Below are 22,275 nucleotides of genomic sequence, written 5' to 3'. Positions count from 1 at the left end.
ATTTCAGGTTAGTGGTCTTTCATCAATGATGACAAGTCACACAATGATGGCTATGTTTGGTTCCAGGGTGAATGCATAAAACCTGCTTGATATCTTCCGAGAAATGACACATGTCTCAAATGGACTCTGGAATAACCTACAAAATCCTGTGACCAGACAAAGTTCCACATGAAAGGCCTTTAATTAAATTGGAAGCTGGCACAACTTAAGGCAAATCTTAGACATGTGTAAGGGTTTGTCCAAAAGGCAGTCTAAACAACAGATACTTGTTCAAGCATCGTCTGGCTTAGGTATTCTGATGGAAGGATTCTGAATTTCATTATTTTACAGAGAATTGGAATGCAACAAGTGGATTGGGCTTTCATTATTTATTTTGTGACTTTCTTCTCCCTATTAGCCAGCTTCCAATCTATTAATACCTCCCAAGTATCCATGGTGACACTTCCCAATCATTACTAATGGTTTTGCTAATGGCTCACAAATCTTCACCTTACATCCCTTAGCATTTTAGTGTAAATGCTATCCAGCTCTGGGGATTTATTTATTTTCAATACTTTTAGCCTTTCTAGGAATTCCATCTCATCTATATCAATTCATTATGCCGAGGCTATCTCTATTAAGGGTGACATTTTCCTCAAGTCTATTTCAAAAGGAAATAATTATTCAATATGTTAACTATCCTTGATTTCTGGCCTGTTGACTTTTTTTTAATTGTCATGTGGTTTTCTCTGACTATCCTCTGATTGCTGAAGTATTGAAATGCTTTCCTACTGCTGAGTCTTTGCCACTGAAGCATTGCCTTTTTTTCAGTTTCTCTGCCCTTCTGACCTCCATTTTATTGTGGCTCAGCATGTCACAGTATTCTCTGTCACCCAGCCTTCCTGCCCTTTCTCCCTGAAGGATTCATCAAACTTGCTCTCCCATCTTTATTTCTCCTCTGAGTAGTTTATTAATTCACTTGAGGTCAGGCTTCCTCCAAATGAACACAGGCACTCAACACGCTGCTGCCCACAAGTTTCAGAGAAATTAGCGATGTCCCTCAGACAGCCAACAGGATGTTTTGTGTGGGTGATGAAAAGCAATCACTCGAGTGTATTAAAGAATGTGCTTCTGAAGTCGGGATCAGAGCACACTCTAATGGAGATTATTAACTTAAACTCCACATCTTGCCTGTGCTGTACCCAGGTGTCTGATGCTGACAGTAAGTACTGGAAGAAGAAAATTGTTCAATTACACAACAGTGACATCTCCCACCTTAATGAACTGTAAAAATCGTGAACCTGCTTTTTGTAAAAAATGTTTCGTATAATGATAAAGTTTCTCCTATCTTAAGAACTTGTAGAGTTTAAATTACCCATTGACAATAGCAATAGAGGCTGTTCCCATTTGTGATTCTGTGAGGTATCGTATTAGAGGCTCACAGGAGTAGCCCACACAAACTCAACTTCTATTTTCCTTTTCTGTCACTACAAAACAGCTTCACTTTGTGATGAACAGCTCAAAAACAGAAATTCACTGCCATGATAGCAAAACACTTGCAGATAATATGGGAGGTCTAACTGAAGGATGAGACAAAGAATTATTCTCAGATTCTTGTTCATTTACTTGCCCTGTATGTTGTTCATCCACTTGCTTATGTTAATGTCTGTGTGTATTTTTTTTCCTCTCTGTCAGCCCTTTTTGCAAGCCATGCATGTGATCTCTTTGTTCTAATTCTGGACAGCAGCATGGCAGTAGAATTGAACCTGCAGGCTTTTCAGTCCTTGCTGTCAATAATGAAGCCGCAGGTTTTTGGCAAGCAAGAGGAAGAACAGCCTGTCGATCCTTCGTTTATAGAGAACAAGCTCAGAAGCGCAGTGGGGGGAGGGGGGGGAGCGTGGTGGCGATTAAGCTGATTACTGTAGGCTGTAGTGCTGCAGAATTTTTCAGCTATGACCAGGCCTCAAATTTGCAGTTCAATGACAGGCACCATAACCAGCCTCAAACAGACTGCAATGCATGTTTCCTTAATCCTGTTCATGTTGGGGAACAAAAGAGAGATGCTAAATGTAATGCCCACAAGTACGCAGCTGTCTCAGACTTGGAGAAGAAGAGTATTTATTCCACTGGGAGCTGGAGGCCTGGAGAGGTGAGGCACTATTGAAGGCAAGTCCATCTGAGACCAAAACAATTTTCCACACCTCAGTGAGTTTGATGCTAAGCTCCTGATCATAGATCAGTGGTTGAATAGGAATACATTGTTCCTGAGCCCAGGTACAGCCTGTCCTCTTCTTATTCTCTGAGGATTAATTAGACACACATTCTAATTATTTACCCAATCTGCTGCCATCCATTTTTCAGTAGGGATAAGTTACTTTCAATGCGTGTGTTTCATTAATCGGCAATTCAACTTCAGGAAATAATGTGATGCCGACAAGAGTAAATAAACTGAACATTATATTTATGATCCTAACATGTTTGTCTTTAACAGCTTTTTAGGTTCAGATATTGGAAGTCCAATACACAAGCTAAATGTGTTCATTATAAACCTTAAATTAGCTCCAGTGAGATTTTGCCAAATCCAGCAAAATTGAGATTGCCCCACTTACCATCTACAGGAAGCCTTGTAGACTTAGGACTAACAGCTGGATCTACTGATAGCCATGACAGTGACAAAAGCTACTGACTATAATTTTTTTCATCATAGGGTGCAATTACTGGCCTTTCACTTTCAGCAGTGGTGTTGACAGGCAAGCAATCGCATTGATTTCAATCCCCTCTGATTAGTTGCTTTCACTTCAGTCATTTATTCTGCAAAATGAATTTGTATATTTAGATCTTTCAAAGCAAATATGGAAAATCTGATGAAGGCAGCCTGGCGTTTTTATGATTTAGGAGGATCTTACACCTAAAATATTCCTCTGTATTGTTCTAGATGTGATGTCTCACAAGGAGGAGGTTGCAAGAGACATTTGATCTGTCTTTAAAAGCAATTCTGCTGAATTTTGCTGTGAGACTTTTAAACTTTGTCAGATTTTCTGAAGCAGAATTTTCTAAGTCACCAAAATAAGTTGAAAGATATAAAATCACATTCCTATAAAATTATTACTAGCTGTGGAAATATTGACGGGTTTTTGGTGGGGTGGTTGGGGGGGTATTTGTATTCTGGTGTAGAAGTATTATTACTACCTAGGACAGTCTCAATGTAGCTTAAACTTAGACAATCATAGTGTGGTTGCTACACAGAATGGTGTCAACAGCATTCAAGAAAATTGATATTATCCAGCGTAAAGTAGCCCAATTAATTGGCACCACGTCCTCAAACATCTACTCCCTCTGCCACTGAAGCTTAGGAGCCACAGAGTGTACTGCCATACTATCTACAAGATACACTGCAGAAATTCACCAAAGACCTTTAGATAGCACCTTCCAAACAAATGACCACTTCTCTCTTGAGGGACAAAGGCTGCAGATGCATGGGAACACCACCATCTGCAAGTTCTCCTCCAAGCCACTCATTATCCTAGATTGGAAATATACCTCCTTTCCTTCATTGTCGCTGGGCCAAAGTCCAGGAATTACCTCCCTAACACTATTATGGGTCTACCTACAGCAAGTGGATTGCAACAGTTCAAGAAGGCAGCCCACCTTCTCAAGGGAGGGATGGGCAATAAATGCTGGGCTCAGCCAGCAATGCCCACATCAAATCAGAGACTAATGAAAAGGATGCACTTGGCCTGTCATATCCTTGCTTCATCTTTGTAAGAACTACTCAGCACATCTCACTGCCTCATCCTTTCCCCATAGTCCTTCAAATCTATTCTCTTCAGATAATTATTCAATTCTCTTTTGAAAGATTCAGTCTGCCAGTAACACCCTCTCAGTTCCAGATCCAAACGTTCCATTGGTTTTCCAACATTCCACCATTGGGAATATGATGGGCCGAGTGACCTCCTTCTCAACCACAGCAATGTTGTAATTCTGTGAACAGTTTCTCTCTGTCTCTGTCAGGATGTTAAATCATGACTTTGGAAACGTTGACATAATCTCAATTGTCATGTCTCTAAAAAGTACAGCCCCAGCTTCATCAGTGTATCCCACTAACTGATAAAGTTTCTCATCCCTGTGACTGTTCTCAAAATCTTTGCAATGTCCTCTCCAGTACCTTCACATCCTTTCAACCCCAGCCAGTGCTCTCCTGTCCTCCACTGTTTGTATGTTCATCTAAATAAAAGGAGCTTTAAAACATTGCCAGCATCACAATCCTGCCTATCAAAGTAAACTAAACGGTTCTGAGGAAGGGTCACTGGACCTGAAATGTTAACTCTGTTTTTTCCTTCACAGATGCTGCCAGACCTGCTGAGCTTCTCCAGCAACTTTGTTATTGTAAACTAGACAGTGTTTATCCTCTCAGTGCTCGGTAATGTTGAAGTCTAATGAAGTCATTTGGATTGCTTACAGAACATGTGTGGATAGGTGGAGAGATGGCTTCACTACTTGTTGAAACTGATTGGCAGCCCAATCATGCTGGTCCAGTTTAAACATGTGGCACATCTAAGTTAATACACACACAAACTCACTACAGTAAAAATAAAAAAGGTTAAAACCTGTCTTGCAGCTGAGTAAAACAATCGAACAATCGTAAGTGCATAAGATAATTATAAAAAATGTCTTCACAGGGGTTCTGAGTCTTCTTACTTTTGCATTGTTTGCTAGAGAATGATTTGTTTTTAAAACATCACTGGTTTTATATGGTAATACAAGTTGGATTTTATTAAATTAGCATCTCTCACATTTTTAATTGCATTGTCTTGAATGGTAAAGGTTGTAACATGAATTGCTGATTCACTATCAATTACTTTACAGTATCGCATAAAGTGAAAATTCACTCCCTGAAGTCCCATTAAGATTTCACTTTCGTTTCTGTCCCTCTCTTGTCCTCTTCACAGTTTTGTTCCCATACTACATTGTCCTTACTGTTGGTAGAAATTGGCCTTTGTAATGTCGTTACTTGGGTGACTGGTCAGAGGGTGCTCTTTGACACTGCAGAATGATGCAGCTGTTCCTTTACCCAAAAGTGCTTTTGTTTGTGCTGGCAGCTCACCTGATGTTACTAAATGGATCCTGTCAAGGGGCCATGCACAAACAGGTGAACCAACACCTCTCCTGCGCAGACACTTGGGTTATGCCAATCAAGTTCTCTCAAGCTTCGAATTTCATTGTACTAAAGTTTATCATGAGCAGTCACATTTTCCTAAGGAGTTTTTAAAAAAATACTTCTTTTAAATCATCTCAAGTAACCCCTTTCATAGTTCACCTTTCCCTTACTGTTTGACTTCTTAAAGGGAAGTAAAATTCATCTGTATCTCAGGTATACATTTATGTCCAGACAATTGTAGAATGTCCCAAACTCAGTCTGAGTAACATGATCTTTTATGACAACAGGTTTTTAGTGGGGTTTTTTTTAGCAGTAATAGTGAGTAGCTGTTAATTTCACATTTTAAATCCTACAACTACTTCACTGTAAACTAACAGGTTGTTTTACGGGTTTTTTTTGTGTTCTTTTGATTTGAGTGAAATATCAACTTTCCAAGGTTGCCCCGAAAAAATGATTCTCCGAGAATTGCTGGCAACTGCCCAGAAGCACAAGGGGCTGGAAATGGTTTACATTTGCTAGCTGAGTTCCTGTGGTGTTGCTCGCAGCCAGTGAGATGCTGCACTGTTTTGTAATGTCAGTAACATTGAACCACGTGCAAAAAAGCAAATTACTGCAGATGCTGGAAAGCTAAAATAAAGACAGAAAGTGCTGGAAAAGATTCAGCAACTGTGGAGAGTGAAACCAGGTTAACATTTCAGTTTGGTGACTTCCATCAGTCCCCTACATTATACCATTTTATGCACAATACATTTACCTTGCTTTCAGGGTACATCTTTATGCAACTGGCTTTCCCCTGAATACAACAAAGTCTTTTATTTTCTGCTTTCTCTGGGACGTGGACATCACTAGTAAGGCCAGTTTTTGTTGGAAGTTCCTCACTGCCCTTGAACATTTCAGAATTAACTGCATTTTTGTTGATTTGGAATCATGTATAAGCCAGATCAGGTAAGGGCTGAATATAATGCCCTTGCCAAAAGGATATCAATGAGTTGGCTGGGGTTTTATGATGGTTTCATGATCACCATTGCTGATAACAGCATTCAATTCTAGATGTTTTATCCAATTAAATTTAATTTCCACTAGCTGCCCTGATGAAATTTGAACCCATGTCCCAAAAGCATGGACCAAGGAAGTATTGTCTCCCATGTTTTTGTATTGACTAGAGAAGTATAATGTCAAGGCATATCTCTTTTGCCGGCAGAGGACTTGTCCCTGTATATAAATATATGTAGCTTCTACTAAACATAAGTGAGCTGCACTGTGACCCCAGTTCATAATCTTAAATTAGTTGTTTTGTAATTCTTGACACATGAAATTTTTGCTGATAATGGACATTTGTCATTGTTGTCATTTGTCTTGTGGTCATCAGGACAAATGAAAAGAAAAACCAAACAGTCATAGAGTCACGCAGCACGAAAACAGACCCTTCAGTCCAACTAGTCCAAGCTAACCATTATCCCAAACTAAACTAGTCCCACCTGCCTGTGCTTGGTCCATAGACTGCCAAACATTTCTTATTCATGTAGCTATCAAAATGCATTTTAAATGTTGTAACTGTACCCACATACAACCCTTCCTGGAGAAGTTCATTCCACGCACAAACCACCCTCAACAGGGTGACCAGAACAGGACACTCTACTCCAAAAGAGGCCTCACCAACATCCCATACAACCTCAACACAACATTCCAATTCCTATACTCAAGAATCTGAGTAATGAAGGCAAGTGTCTGTCTATATCTGACACAAACTTCAAATAATTAAGTACCTGAACCTCTAGGTGTCTCTGTCTTACAACATTACCCAAGGCCCTACCAGTAGTTGTATCAGTCCTGCCCTAGTTTGTTCCACCAAAATACAATACCTTTATCCAAATTAACTCCATCTACAAATTCTTAGCCCATTGAATCAATTGGACAAAAATCTCTTTGTAATCTTAGTGAACGGTGAAGAAGGTTACCTATGCTACCAATTTTGGTGTCATCTGCAAATAACCATGCCTTCTATATTCTCAACTAAATCATTTATATAAATGACAAACCAATGTGGACTCAGCACCATTCCCTGCAGAACACCAACTGGTAGCAGGCCTCCAGTCCGAAAAACAATCCTCACTATCACTCTGTCTCCCATCATTACACCAATTTGGTATCCAACTGGCAAGTTCAACCTGAATCCCATGTGATCTAACTTTCCTAATTAGTCAACAGTGCAGAACCTTGTCAAAGCTTTACCAAAGTCCAAGTAAACAGCATCTATTGCTCAGTGCTTAATCTTGGTTACTTTCTCAAAAATAGTTTGTGGGATGCAATTCTCTCACACAAAACCATGCTGACCATCCTTAATAAAATGTGAGGCTGGATGAACACAGCAGGCCCAGCAGCATCTCAGGAGCATAAAAGCTGACGTTTCGGGCCTGGACGTCAGCTTTTGTGCTCCTGAGATGCTGCTGGGCCTGCTGTGTTCATCCAGCCTCACATTTTATTATCTTGGATTCTCCAGCATCTGCAGTTCCCATTATCACTGACCATCCTTAATCATTCTTTATCTCTCCAAATGCATACAAATCCTATCTTTCAGATCAACCTCCAACAACTTACCCATCACTGAAGTCAGACTCACAGGTCTACAGTTCCTAGGCTTCTTACATCCATTCTTCAACAAAGGCACAACATTAGCCACTCTTCAGTCATCTGGCACCTCACAAGTAGTGATCAACGATGCAAGTATTTCTACAATGGGGCCCACAATGTACTGGGATACACAAGATGAATTCCCAGAGATTTATCCACCTTTATATTTTTCTAAAACCTGCAGCATTTCCTCTTCTATAATGTGAACTGTTTTCAAAAACATCAATAATTGTTTCTGTGAGTTCTCTAAACTCCATTTCTTTCTCCAAGAAAAGGAAAAACAACATGTATACTTCATGAGAAGAGTACTGATTATTTGAAAATTGGACTCTGTTGTAGAGCTGTTGTGATGGAAGATAGACCAGTTAACAATAATTGACAGTTAACTACCAGGTTTGTTCAAGTTTTAAACTAGATAAGTCGACTCTTGTTGGTCAAGACATTGCCCTGAGAAGTGAACCCATGAATGGCTACCATTTATTTTGTTGAAATAAAACTGAAGTGAGTGTTTATGTGTTCTTTCTGCATGTGAAGAACAGGGCCCTGTGTATTAATATATGTAGATTCCAGTACATGCAAGCACACCACAATGTAAGCCTCAATAGTATTCCTATGTTCGTTATGTAATGAAAGGCATATAATATATATGATTATCATTTTTAGATTCTGTTTTTTTTAAGTAAATGCAGGTGGATTTTAAACTATTCTATAAAAGTTTTGTTTTCAGTAAGTAAAAAACATTAGGACAGTCACCTAAATTTATCGCTTTAGATGACTGCAATCAAGTCACTGGGAGAGCCCACATGTGTCAATGGATAAAATGTTTATACTGGTGAGTTTATGACAGGCAGAATAAACAGAGCAAAGCCATAAGTTTTGTTTGGACTTCAAATCATAGAAGCAAGTTTGCCAGCTCATTTCTGAAGAAACAAGAATACAATTAAATTCAGAGGGACCAGTCACCTCAACAGAAGAGTTTTCTCATCTGTGGAGTTTCCAAGCTGGGAGAGTTTGTTTAGAAGTCTTCAAATTGTTTGAATTAGGAAAGTTTCAGTCCTCAGAGTTGTGAAAGCAGGCTTTGAAAGGAATCGTAAAATTGTCATACAGAAAAGAAACGGGAAGCAGTCAGTTAAGTTGAAGCTTAAAGATTTGGAATTTGAGTATAATTTCTCTGGACTAGAGTTTTTCCTATATCTTCATTGCTTGATTTTTATTTTGCATCTTTTTTGTGTCATAAACCATTATTCTATCTTTAAAGTTAATATGTAGTCTTGCATGACTAACCACCATGTTAACAAACTAAAACTAAGCATATCATGTATGAAGGCAGGTTTTATTCTGGGACATGACCTAACCAATAATACCAATTGTCACCTTAATTCTTCATACAATTATTTAGTAAATATTATCCAATTGCAAAACTACATCTATTGCCATAAATCTGCAGCCAAAATACCTCAGTTGAAAGATTGTTAGACTGAAGGTCTAAAGGTCCTTGGTTCAATCCCCAGGTTCAACAGTGAATGCATTTAACTTCGGGATGCAGAGCGTATGCAGGCAGATGGGACACGTTTTAAGACAAAAATAGCAGCCTTTGGCCCATTCATGAGTTTGCACAATGCGCAGTGAGATATAAAGACGTGGTTTCATGTTGAACAGCATTTGTTAAATATTGCTGAGTGTGTGAAAAATCATGTTGACAACCAATTTACAATTGTCAGTCGGGCTTACAGTGTGATGTACTTGTAAGAAGGGCAACAAATGCTTTGCCTGTGATGCCCACATCAGATAAGAAAACAAATACCAATTGTTAATATTCCTCACAAAGCAATGCTTATTGCCACTAGAAGTTTTCTAGTGAACGTGCAGTGACCAGCAATTATTTGATCGTAGCTCACCATTGTCTCCAGGACTTTTAAGTAATAGGAAATCAGCAAAACACATTTAAGTAGGACCTCAACGCATGTTAATGAGCAGAACCATATATTGCATTTCTCATGTATATGGAAAATCAAATTTCAGAATAACCTCTTGGGACTGTAAGGTGCTGCATTTTGGCAGGTCAAGTCAGTGGAGGACTTAACACACTTAATAGTAGGGCTCTGGGGAGTGTTGCAGAACAAATTGACCTTGGGGTGCAGGTTCATAGTTCTTTTGAAGGAGGCATCACAGGTAGACAGGGTAGTGAAGAAGGCATTTGGCACGTTTTTCTTGATTGGTCAGTTATTAAGTATAGGAATTAGCACAACATATTGCAGCTATACAGGACATTGGTTAGGCTGCTTTTGGAATACTGCGTTTAATTCTGATCTCCCTGCTGTAGGAAAGATGATGTTAAACTTGAAATGGTGCAATAAAGATTGGTGTTGGAGGGTTTTTCATAGAACCCTTACAGTGTGGAAACAGGCCCTTCAGCCAAACAAGTCCACATGAACCTCGAAGCATCCCACCCAGACCCAACCTGCTATAACCCACCTAATCTACACATCCCTGAACACTACGGGCAATTTCGCACAGCCAATTCAGCTAGCCTGCCCAACTTTGGACTATTGGAGGAAACCAGAGCAAACCCACACAGACACAGGGAGAATGTGCAAACTCCACACAGACAATCGACTGAGAGTGGAATCAAACCCAGGTCCCTGGTGCTATGAGGCAGCAGTGCTAACCACTGAGACACCATGATGTGTTTGAGCTATAGGGCGAGTCTGGATAGGCTGGGGCTATTTTCCATGGAGTATTGGAGGCTGAGGGGTGACCTTATAGAGATTTATAAAATCATGAGGGGCATGGACAGGGTGAATAGTCAAGATCTTTTCCCCAGGATGGGGTCTCCAAAACTAGAGGATGTAGGTTTAAGGTGAGAGGGGAAAGATTTAAAAGGGACCTAAGGGGCAACATTTTCACACAGAGGGTGGTGCGAGTATGAAATGAGCCACCAGAGGAAGTGATGGATGTTGGTACAATTACAATATTTAAAAGGCCTCTGGATGGGTACGTGAATAGGAAGGGTTTAGAGGGATATGGACCAAATGTTGGCAAATGGGACTAGATTAATTTAGGATACGTGGTTGGCATGGATGAGATGGACTGAAGCATCTATTTCTATGCTGTACATCTCTATGACTCTATGACTAGTAAATGTGTGGGAGTGACTAAACTATTCATTCAGTTTAGTGACATCCATTTGTATAGTTTATAACAGTGCTAACAACCATCTGTTATCCTGAATATTTTCTTCATTGAAAATAATGCAAAATTAAAGTCTTTGGCTTGTATTAATAGTTCTGTTGTTTTAATAATTCGCTCAGTTCTTGAATGCTCATAGCATGGATTAAATTTTGATTCCTATGTGAACCAGTAGCGTGGGAGTGAGAGGATGTCAGAGTAGCAACAATAATGTTATTAGTGCTTAGCCATCACAGTACAGCTTGTTCAAGGTCTTTTGTGAGTTTGTACTTTCATCCTTTCCTGAAAGCACTGATGGTTGCTGGATATGGATCTGTGGACACTGAGTGTCCTTCGCACCCTCAGAAAAGCAACCACTGAGCTTGGGCCATCAAGCTTTTCATTCGTGAAGGATATCACAGCTGAGACACAGTCAGTCCTCCCCCAACGTTCACAGGCACACACCTTACGACAAAGGGTCACTGGTTTTGCCATCAGGAGCAAAGCCAAGCCTGATGTTCCCCTCCTTCGCCCAGCACACTGTGGCCAACTATAGTATCTCCATTTTTGTTCCAGCTGAGAACAGATTAGACTAGGGATTGAGCCTGAGGCTGCCTGATGTATGAATTGGTTACTTTTTACAGTAGCTGTACAATTTGATTAACTTTACAACAGGCTTAGTGTGAAAGAATGAAGAGAATGCTTGGAGAGGATCTCAGCAACATATTAATGTATGTAAATAGCGTTTTTTTAAATTGAATCAAAATGTTTTACCGGTGGCTTAAACAGAATTTGTGGTGAGGACCAATAGCGCAGCTGATTGAATGCCCTGAAGAGGAAGCCTTTTCTGATATTCATTATGTATTTTACTTTATGGTGGCTTATCTTGTACAAATCTCTTGCAACCTTGTGAATTTCATCAGGCATTGAGGACAGAGATTGCTGATAATCAAAGGCAGCATAAAAGGGTTTACAAACAGAATAACAAAGTATTCCAAACAAAACAGTAAATACTATTAAATATACATCAAGGAGAATTAAGCATTTTTGTGCATTCATGTTAATGTTTTTATAGATTGCAATCATGTTTCGTTTTTCTTTCTAGATTGTCATGGTTCAGCTGTTATTCCCCTAGACTGTAGAGCTAGCTTTTCACAAGAGAAGCATTTATTGTGTGTTACTGCGTCTTGTACTCTTGAAGGTGCTGGTTTTCAGGGAGGGGTGTTAAACCCCACCTATTTCTAAACAAGTAACTTATGTTTCTATAATTCATGTTTCGTTCTAACATCCCAAAGCACTTACCAGACAATCAAACATTTTTAGAAGTGTGATGCAGTAAGCAGACCAGCCCATTTGTACATAGCAAGCTCTGACAAACAGCAGCATGCGAATGACCCAGATAATCTAATTCTGTCAGGGATAAACATTGGTCAGGACACAGGGAACAGCTTTCAAGTTTTCCTTCCAAGCTGTGCCTTGGGATCTTCAATATCCACGAGGCTGACTAGTTTGTAGGGGAGAAGAAACTAAGTACAGATCAGGAGTTGTGTAACTGTGGGGACGTGAGGTCCTGACAAAACCTGAGTATCTGGAGGGAGTTAGGCGCTGGGAGGATGGAGGGGGCTGGACTAGAGTGGTGTGTGTGTGTGTGTGTGTGTGTGTGTGTGTGTGTGTGTGTGTGTGTGTGTGTGTGTGTGTGTGTGTGTGTGTGTGTGAGAGAGAGGGGTGGGGTTAGGAATAAGCCTTGGAAGTTGAGGTGAGGGTGATGTAGCTGACGAGTGTTGAGGGCCAAGTTGAGGGTAGGATAGCTAATGAGTGTTGAAGACTCAGATGCAGGTAAGAAAGCTGATGAAGTATTGAAGACGAGCTGAGGGTAGGAGAGCAGATGAATTTTGAAGGTTGAGGTAAAGATAGGATAACAAATGAGTGTTGAGGGCCAAGGTAAGGGTAGGATAGCATGTAGGGCCGGGGCTACAGGCTGACAGGATGTGAGGGGCAGAGGGATGTGTGTTTGACACCAGCAGATGGTTGGTTCAGCCCCTCCACCCTGCTCTTTCAGGCCTCCCTGATCACCCTTTCTCTTTCCCTCTTTTGATCGTTCGCCTCCCATCCCCCTCATGCCCCTGGATCTATGCTGTCACAGGATCTTATGCATTTCAATCATACTACTTATCATTCTTCTAAATTCCAATAGATATGGCCAACCTGTCCAACATTTCGTCATTGAATAATCCCTTCAACCTAATTCATCGTTGTGGTTTAAGAAGTAAACAAAAAAACTGAAAGTAGGCTGAGTTTGAGAGGAAGTTTAGCACAGAATATAAAACATAGGAGCAGAAAGAGGTCACTCAGCCCAGTTATTCTACTCCAGAATTTAGCAAGGTCATGGCTAATCTGATAGTCCTCAACTCCTCTATCCTGCCTTTTCCCTACAACCATTGATTCCCTAACTGAAGAAACATCTAAGGTGCTATGTAAATGCAAATCTTTCTTTTCATCTTCCCCGATAGCGACAAAACAGTAAAAACAAAACTAAGTAATACTGGGAAGTAAACACCCTGGCCACACTGGAGCTCCGTGTTGAAGTATAGGAGATGAATGGGCTCAGTACGTGTCGTTTGCTAGCCTTACTCTTTTTCTCCCTTCTGGGTCTTTCTCAGGGTGCCACGCCCCGCTGGATTCAGTGAGGGACGTGTGATGAAACTGATGCTTCTGAAAGCTGAAAACCCCTTGCGGACTGGCCTCAGAGTGAATGGCTGAGGTTTCAGAATCCCACCAGGCCAGCGCTAAAGCTGTTTCAGGCTGTGTAACTCCCACCAAGACAGACAAAAGAGAAAGTGTGTTCAACAGTGGTAAAAAAAAACATGCTGAAAGTTAAAGCATTTAGATTTCATGAACTACGAAAAGTGCTGAAGGTGCTGTAAATGAAGCACCGCCTGATCCAATTACCAAAGCCTAGCGCACTATCATCATTAGAGCTTTAGTTATGCTCTGCTGGTTATCCAGTTTATTTTCCTCTACATTATTCCTCTCTGGGGTTCATCCAATAGAGACTATCTGAGAATAAGTAGTTTACATCAGCTGTTGTAACCATAAGATGATGTTTCATCTTGAAGGCCACACGAGTCTCTGGCATTGAGGAGGGATAATGGTGATGTCAATCATTATGACATCATGCATCGAGAGCATTGATTCTCCTCATATCAGATGTTGCAAATTATTAGCTACGTCACTGATTTCCATTGTGTTTAGTCTGCCCAGCTCCAAATTGAATTAAATTTTAGAGCAATAAATGTATTTTTACACCTTGGAAATGCAATTTGCTTGATCCCCATCTATACATTACATGTGGCAGCTGTGTTGCAGCTTTAAAACAGCCGCGGATGGAGGATTGATAGAATAATACTTTCCTTCAAAGCTGCACACGAATTATCATCTGGTAGTAGAGAGGCTCCTTGTTGTGGATGAACAAACAACGCTGCCAGTTGGAGCAGCTGTACTGGTAGTTGGTAACTACATTAACATCTGCTGTGCGAGAGGAGCAAGGGTGAGATGTCAGCTCATCTCATTGCTCTGCCAAAAGCATATGTGCTCACTGTGAGGTTATCTGCAGCAGGCCAAAACATGGCAGTCTCAATCAGGAGCCTGGTGTCCAGGGGAACAGTGCAGACTGTGCATAACTCAGATTTAAATAGAATGAATGATTTTTGGTTAAGGAGCAAAGGCTCTTTCAAAACGATAAATTCGCCTTTTGTCCAGTAACACACCCTATCAGATTATAAATCAAGTGACTTTTAACTCATAAAATTCGAAGTGTCTGGTTTACAAATCACGAGTGCTTTAATTTTTATAAATGTAAACTCAATAGATTGACAGTATGAACCTCGTTCTTGCCTCATTTAGCCCTTATAAAAGTTATATCTGCATCTGAAAATGGTTGAATAAAATCCATTTTTAAAAATTCCCACCTGTATTCAGCTTTGCTTTCTGTCTCACTAGACAACTGACTTTACCAGCCTCATATCTCTGATAGAAGGAAAGTTTGCTTTTATTTCTCTCTGAGGGCCATGAGTCTTTGGAATGTTCTTCCCCAGCCATCAGTAGAAGTGGGGGTCAATGAATATTGTTAAGGCAGAGGTAGATTTTTGGCTAATAAATAGTCAAAGGTTATTGGCTGGAAGTGGGCATGTGGGGTTAAGGCCACAATCAGGTTAGCCATGATCTTATTGAATAATAAGAGCAGCCACAAGGGGCTGAATGGTCTACTCCTGCTCTTACTTGGTGTGCTCAGATATTTGTGGAGTGGATAAATGACAAATCCATTTTGTTTGAAAATGTGATAGCTGAAAGCTTCCTAAAAGTGGTTATGGCTGCTGTTAATTGGCATTGGCTGCGCAGTCACAGAAACTGCGCAGCCAATGCCAGGGCTTTGAGATCTCAGTCTTCCCGCCACAGCCACCATTGAAGTCACAGAGCTTGTGCCCCCAAATATTCATCACACCACCGCTCTCACTTTCCAGGCAGGCAATTGATCAGGGTGATGGTCAGTTGAGGCCCTTAAGTGACCATTAATTGACCAGTGAAGAACTTTAGTTGGTGTCGTCAGGAAGGTCATCCATGGCTCTTCTCAAGCAGACTGTAATGAGTGATGAGGCAAGAACAGGACAATTTCTATCCAGGACAAACTCACCCAATTATTCCTCCTACTAGCCAACCCCGAGGAGGGGAAAATTATGCCTATAGTTTTCTTATAAGGGCTCTGATTCTTTCTGACAAGTCCATCGCTCTTGTCTCCTGTAGGTGATTGACTGCTTGCTGGATTAGCCCTTCAGTAGACACCTTTAACATCTCACACCTTGGTCTAAATGCCATTCCCCATTGTGTTGGCTTTGATAGCTCTTGGGAAGCTCTTTGCAGCTATTTCTAATCCAATCCTGATTCTCTTACACCTGATCACCCATTTTGAGGAGGCATCAGTGGGATATTCAGGAGTAGAAAGCCCTTCACCCGATCCTTTCTAACAGAGGGATTGAGCTAGTGAAACCCATTATGATTTTAGGCCCCAATTTAAACAGCACTAGTAATCTATAAAAGTAAGGCAGCACGGTGGCTCAGTGGTTAGAACTGCTGCTTCAGAGCACCAGGGACCTGGGTTCAATTCCACCTTCGAGGAACTGTCTGTGTGGAGTTTGCACATTCCCCTCGTGCCTGCTTGGATTTTGTTCAAGTGCTCTGGTTTGCTCCCACAGTCCAAAGAAGTGCAGGCTAGGTGGATTAGCCGTGCTAAATTGCCCATAGTGTTCAGGAATATGTAGATTAGGTGGGTTACAGGGGTATGGGTCTGGGTGGGACATTCTGAGGGTCAGTGTGGACTTGTAGGGCTGAAGGGCCTGTTTTCACACTGTAGGGATTCTATGATTCAAACGGCACTCTGATTTCTAGGAATCTGGTTTTGTCAGAACATCAGATCGCAAAACTTTGCAAACGATTGGAAATTGTCAGGGCCCAAGGGGGAGATTAGCTGCTCATTTTTAGCTGCCTGGATTCCATAAGACCATAAGACATAGGAGTGGAAGTAAGGCCATTCGGCCCATCATTCCACTCTACCATTTAAATCATGGCTGATGGGCAGTTCATCACCACTTCCCTGCACTGTCCCCGTAGCCCTTGATTCCTTTTGAGATCAAGAATTTGTCGATTTCTGCCTTGAAGGCATCCAACGTCCCGGCCTCCACTGCACTCTGCGGCAATGAATTCCACAAGCCCACCACTCTCCGGCTGAAGAAATGTCGTCTCATTTCAGTTTTAAATTTATCCCCTCTAATTTTAAGGCTGTGCCCACGGGTCCTAGTCTCCCCGCCTAACGGAAACAACTTCCTAGTGTCCACCCCTTCTAAACCATACATTATCTTGTAAGTTTCTATTAGATCTCCCCTCAACCTTCTAAACTCTAATGAGTACAATCCCAGGATCCTTAGCCATTCATCATACGTTAAACCTACCATTCCAGGGATCATCCGTGTGAATCTCCGCTGGACACGCTCCAGCACTAGTATGTCCTTCCTGAGGCGTGGGGCCCAAAATTGGACACAGTATTCTAAATGGGGCCTAACTAGAGCCTTATAAAGCCTCAGAAGCACATCGCTGCTTTTATATTCCAACCCTCTTGAGATAAACGACAACATTACATTCGCTTTCTTAATTACAGACTCTACCTGCAAGTTAACCTTTAGGGAATCCTGGACCAACACTCCCAGATCCCTTTGCACTTCTGATTTGCGAATTTTCTCACCGTTTAGAAAATAGTCCATGCCTGTATTCTTTTTTCCAAAGTGCAAAACCTCACATTTACTCACATTGAATTTCATCAGCCATTTCCTGGACCACTCTCCTAAACTGTCTAAATCTTTCTGCGGCTTCCCCACCTCCTCAGTACTACTTGCCTGTCCACCTATCTTTGTATCATCGGCAAACTTCGCCAGAATGCCCCCAGTCCCTTCATCCAGATCATTAATATATAAGGTGAACAGCTATGGCCCCAACACTGAGCCCTGCGGGACACCACTCGTCACTGGTTGCCATTCCGAACTCTCTGCCTTCTGTCAGACAGCCAATCGTCAATCCAAGCCAGGATTCCGCTGGTCAGGCACATTTAAAATAACCCCTGCAGGTGCAATAAAAGAGAAAGTGATGAGTAACAACAGAAAATAAAAGAAAGACCCAAAAGAAAATGCAGAGAAACTAAAGGCATTGTGAAAACAAACAGGAAAGGCAATTTAAAAATCTTGGATGAAAACATTTCCAAATGTGCAGAAGTGACAGCAGATAAAGACAAACACTGAAACAATTTAATTATTTCCACATTTCTTGCTGCCTGCATTTGCACATTTTCTTTTTGCTGCCCAGCGTTTACACAGTAAAACAAAAGATGAAACCAAATTTCAGGAAGCAAGGGTGACTTTGAAGAACAGGCTGATTCAGGAACACTGAATAAAGGGCAGCATTACCGGTGCCACGAGATAGCGAGGTGAGGAACAGGGAGCGGGCGCAGCTGAACACGTGGCTACGCAGCTGGTGTAGGAGGGAGGGTTTCAGATATGTTGATAATTGGGATGCCTTCTGGGGAAGGTGGGACCTGTACAAGAAGGACGGGTTGCATCTGAACTGGAAGGGGACCAATGTCCTGGGTGGAAGGTTTGCTCGAGTAGTTCGAGAGGGTTTAAACTAGTATGGCAGGGGGGTGGGAACCTGAGCTGTATACCAGAGGTGAGCGTTGATGCAGGTGAGGCAGTAGCAAGAGGTAGACCAGCTAGTGGGAAGGATTTTCCTGGGAGGGAACCAAGGGATCGGTTAAAGTGTGTTTGCTTTAATGCAAGGAGTATCAGGAATAAAAGTGATGAACTTAGAGCATGGATCAGTACCTGGTGCTATGATGTTGTGGCCATAACAGAGACATGGGTTTCTCATGGGCTGGAATGGTTGCTGGATATTCCAGGGTTTAGAACATTTAAAAAGAATAGGGAGGGGGCAAAAAGAGGAGGGGGTGTAGCACTACTAATCAGAGAGGGTATCACAGCTACAGAAGCTTCCATTGTCGAGGAAGATCTGCCTACTGAGTCAGTATGGGTGGAAATTAGGAACAGCAAGGGAGTAGTCACCTCGTTAGGGGTTTACTACAGGCCCCCCAATAGCAGCAGGGAGATTGTAGAAAGCATAGGTCGACAGATTTTGGAAAAGTGTGGACGCAGTAGGGTTGTTGTAATGGGTGACTTTAACTTTCCTAATATTGATTGGAACCTCCTTCGAGCAGAAGATTTGAATGGAGCTGTTTTTGTAAGGTGTGTTCAGGAGGGTTTCCTAACGCAGTACGTTGACAGGCCGACGAGGGGAGAGGCCATTCTAGACTTGGTGCTCGGAAACGAGCCGGGGCAGGTATCAGATCTTGTGGTGGGAGAGCATTTTGGTGATAGTGACCATAACACTCTCTCATTCTACATAGCTATGGAGAAGGAGAGGATTAGGCAGAATGGGAGGATATTTAATTGGGGAAGAGGAAACTATGATGCGATTAGACACGAGTTAGGAAGCATGGACTGGAAGCAGTTGTTCCATGGTAAGGGAACTATAGACATGTGGAGATGGTTTAAGGAACAGTTGTTGGGAGTGATGAGTAAATATGTCCCTCTGAGACAGGCAAGACGGGGTAAGATAAAGGAACCTTGGATGACGAGAGCGGTGGAGCTTCTAGTGAAAAGGAAGAAGGTAGCTTACATAAGGTGGAGGAAGCTAGGGTCAAGTTCAGCTAGAGAGGATTACATGCAGGCAAGGAAGGAGCTCAAAAATGGTCTGAGGAGAGCCAGGAGGGGGCACGAGAAAGGCTTGGCAGAAGGAATCCGGGAAAACACAAAGGCATTTTACACTTACGTGAGGAATAAGAGAATGGTCAAAGAAAGAGTAGGGCCGATCAGGGATAGCATAGGGAACTTGTGTGTGGAGCCTGAGGAGGTAGGGGAAGCCCTAAATGAGTTTTTTGCTTCTGTCTTTACGAAAGAAACGACCTGTGTAGTGAATGAAACCTTTGAAGAGCAGGTGTGCATGCTGGAATGGATAGAGATAGAGGAAGCTGATGTACTGAAAATTTTGTCAAACATTAAGATTGACAAGTCGCCAGGCCCGGATCAGATTTGTCCTCGGCTGCTTTGGGAAGCGAGAAATGCAATTGCTTCGCCACTTGCGAAGATCTTTGCATCCTCGCTCTCCACTGGAGTCGTACCTGAGGACTGGAGAGAGGCAAATGTAATTCCTCTCTTCAAGAAAGGAAATAGGGAAATCCCCGGCAATTATAGACCGGTAAGTCTCACGTCTGTCGTCTGCAAGGTGTTAGAAAGGATTCTGAGGGATAAGATTTATGACCATCTGGAAGAGCATGGCTTGATCAAATACAGTCAACACGGCTTTGTGAGGGGTAGGTCATGCCTTACAAACCTTATCGAGTTTTTTGAGGATGTGACTAGTAAGGTTGATGAGGGTCAAGCTGTGGATGTGGTGTATATGGACTTCAGTAAGGCATTTGATAAGGTTCCCCATGGAAGGCTCATTCAGAAGGTCAGGAGGAATGGGATACAGGGGAACTTAGCTGCTTGGATACAGAATTGGCTGGCCAACAGAAGACAGCGAGTGGTAGTAGAAGGAAAATATTCTGCCTGGAAGTCAGTGGTGAGTGGGGTTCCACAGGGCTCTGTCCTTGGGCCTCTACTGTTTGTAATTTTTATTAATGACTTGGACGAGGGAATTGAAGGATGGGTCAGCAAGTTTGCAGACGACACAAAGGTCGGAGGTGTCGTTGACAGTGTAGAGGGCTGTTGTAGGCTGCAGCGGGACATTGACAGGATGCAGAGATGGGCTGAGAGGTGGCAGATGGAGTTCAACCTGGATAAATGCGAGGTGATGCATTTTGGAAGGTCGAATTTGAAAGCTGAGTACAGGATTAAGGATAGGATTCTTGGCAGCGTGGAGGAACAGAGCGATCTTGGTGTGCAGATACATAGATCCCTTAAAATGGCCACCCAAGTGGACAGGGTTGTTAAGAAAGCATATGGTGTTTTGGCTTTCATTAACAGGGGGATTGAGTTTAAGAGTCGTGAGATCTTGTTGCAGCTCTATAAAACTTTGGTTAGACCGCACTTGGAATACTGCGTCCAGTTCTGGGCGCCCTATTATAGGAAAGATGTGGATGCTTTGGAGAGGGTTCAGAGGAGGTTTACCAGGATGCTGCCTGGACTGGAGGGCTTATCTTATGAAGAGAGGTTGACTGAGCTCGGTCTCTTTTCATTGGAGAAAAGGAGGAGGAGAGGGGACCTAATTGAGGTATACAAGATAATGAGAGGCATAGATAGAGTCGATAGCCAGAGACTATTTCCCAGGGCAGAAATGGCTAGCACGAGGGGTCATAGTTTTAAGCTGGTTGGTGGAAAGTATAGAGGGGATGTCAGAGGCAGGTTCTTTACGCAGAGAGTTGTGAGAGCATGGAATGCGTTGCCAGCAGCAGTTGTGGAAGCAAGGTCATTGGGGTCATTTAAGAGACTGCTGGACATGCATATGGTCACAGAAATTTGAGGGTGCATCCATGAGGATCAATGGTCGGCACAACATTGTGGGCTGAAGGGCCTGTTCTGTGCTGTACTGTTCTATGTTCTATGTTTTTGTTCTATTACGCTGTACAGGAGTTGAACTACCATCACCTGAGGTTTCTGTCACTGTTTACAGACTATCAGTGAGATTATTCTAATGGTTGCCAAGGCACCTGTCACTTCTGATGCCAGAAAAGCTGCAGCTGCCACTGTTTCTGGGCAGATGGGATGGCTGCTTGATCTGAGGCAGATGTGCGGTGCTTTTACTGATGGCTGGAGCGCTGCTGGTTTTGTTAAGTCGGGTTATGAGATGAAGGTGCTGCTTTAGACAATTAATCAGCAATTCTTAGCCCTCTCACCCTCAGAGACAATGGCTCAGTCGGTAGCTTCTTGCCCCTATGACAGAAGCCTGTGGGTTTAAGGCTTACTACCCTGACTGCTGTGCAATGAAGGAAATGCTGCTTCACTGAAACTGCTGTGTTTTGGATGAAATGTTGAACTATCTCTCCGATCTGGATTGTCTAGTCCTCAGGACATGATGTTGGTCGGGGCTTGCTGTGCCCAAATCGAGTGCTGCATTTCCTACATTATAACAACCTCAAACGTACTGTGTTGGCTAATTCTTTAGGACATTCATTATGTAAAGCAATATATAAATGCAAGACTTCTTTCTTTTATCGCTGAATTCTAACGTGACACATTGTTAGTCGCAGCTTATGAGTTCCTGTGTTTCTTCTTCCCAGGCCATTTACCTGGTCATTGGGAACTACAGGTGTAGCTTCACCCCCACCTCCTGCTGGGGCACACCTAAAAATGTGAAGAAATGCAAGGTCAACATGAAAGCCCAAGTGCTTCATATTGTCCTGAGCTGGGGAGGTTGTGTAATTAATTAGCACCATGCTCATGAAGTGTGAGAGATTGATAGCACAGAAAAAGGCCCTTTGGCTCATTGAGGCTGCACTAGTCAAAAACAAACACTTCGCTATTCCAAACTCACATTGTCTATGTGTCCCAGGTACCTAAGACCCAAAACACTTAGGACACAAAGTGTTTTCAAATACCTTGAAGGTGAGGTATTCACAGAATCCCTACAGTGTAGAAACAGACCCTTTGGCCCGACAAGTCCACACTGACCCTCAGAGCATCTCACCCAAACCCATCCCCCTAATCTACATATCCCTGAACACTACGGGCAATTTAGCATGGACA

This window comes from Stegostoma tigrinum, chromosome 31, assembly GCF_030684315.1.
Source record: "Stegostoma tigrinum isolate sSteTig4 chromosome 31, sSteTig4.hap1, whole genome shotgun sequence".
Taxonomy (NCBI): domain Eukaryota; kingdom Metazoa; phylum Chordata; class Chondrichthyes; order Orectolobiformes; family Stegostomatidae; genus Stegostoma; species Stegostoma tigrinum.
This window is presented reverse-complemented; position numbering follows the sequence as displayed.